Source organism: Schistocerca serialis, chromosome 4, assembly GCF_023864345.2.
Source record: "Schistocerca serialis cubense isolate TAMUIC-IGC-003099 chromosome 4, iqSchSeri2.2, whole genome shotgun sequence".
Classification (NCBI taxonomy): Eukaryota; Metazoa; Arthropoda; class Insecta; order Orthoptera; family Acrididae; genus Schistocerca; species Schistocerca serialis.
Genome location: NC_064641.1, coordinates 642365976 through 642367059, shown reverse-complemented (window position 1 = coordinate 642367059; position 1084 = coordinate 642365976). Strand labels below are relative to the sequence as shown.

Here is a 1084-nt window from a genome sequence, read left to right as displayed (position 1 = left end):
CCTGCTGAAAGATAAACTATGGTATAGAAACATGAATTATAAAATTCGCAAGATGAGGTTTCTTCAGTTCTTTCTTTTCATTTTTGATTTTTGCCTCATTGACTTTTAAATTTAAATTTTATGTTATCGTTTTGCATTTCATTCTTTTCGAATGACTAAATATACATTATTGTGATGTGTTCGCTGGACTGTTATGCTGAAATTTCCTGACAGATTAAAACTTCTTCTGAAACTGCCGGACCGAGACTCGAACTCGGGACCTTTGCCTTTCGCGGGCAAGTGCTCTACCAACTGAGCTACCCAAGCACGACTCATGCCCCGTCCTCACAGCTGTACTTCTGCCAGTACCTCATCTCCTACCTTCCAAACTTGTGCTTGGGTAGCTCAGTTGGTAGAGCACTTGCCCGCGAAAGGCAAAGGTCCCGAGTTCGAGTCTCGGTCCGGCAGTTTCAGAAGAAGTTCTAATCTGTCAGGAAGTTTCATATCAGCGCACACTCCTCTGTAGAGTGACAATTTCATTCTAGACTGTTATGCTGTTCAGGGTTCATCAAGGGGTTAAAGGAGGGAGCCTCCCCGAGGGTTGTCCTGCTGATAAGATGCTGACACAAAGGATCGGGCGTACTCTGGGCACTGGGCAACGTTAGGAGACATACTAGCGGCAGATCCTTCCACCACCAGGACAAAAAAAATGAGAATCCCAAAAGGCTTTTATCAGAGCCAGCTCTGAGAATAATCTTCATTAACTTCGAAGGAATATCATATGAGAAAGAAGCTCTGCTGTCAGACATCTGAAAACATAAATCGTAACTTTCTTTTGATATAACAGGCTCACAGAAGCCACAATGAGCCGAGGCCAAAGGTAAATGGAATGAAATTGATCGTTCAATATGGTAGCGCAATATTCGCCAAACCGGACCTTCTAATTCTATACATAAATCTAACGGCAGAAAATGATATAGAAGTTTTGACCGCTGAAGTCCAGTCATGCACAATAAAATCAGTGTATAAACCACCAAAGACAGACTTCAGTTCCAAGGAACCAAATAATTTCTGTCGCAAACCAATAAAACTGGTTATGGGTGAT

At 42.3% G+C, this 1084-nt stretch overlaps 2 non-coding genes across 2 annotated transcripts; one reads left to right on the top strand and one right to left on the bottom strand.

Moving 5' to 3' along the window:
* Positions 1–232: 232 nt before the first annotated feature.
* On the bottom strand, positions 233–307 carry Trnas-cga (transfer RNA serine (anticodon CGA)). The gene has a single exon. It is a non-coding gene; the product is annotated as a tRNA-Ser (tRNA).
* Positions 308–372: 65 nt separating this feature from the next.
* Trnas-cga (transfer RNA serine (anticodon CGA)) lies at positions 373–447 on the top strand. Its single transcript has one exon. It is a non-coding gene; the product is annotated as a tRNA-Ser (tRNA).
* The last annotated feature ends 637 nt before the right edge of the window (positions 448–1084 follow it).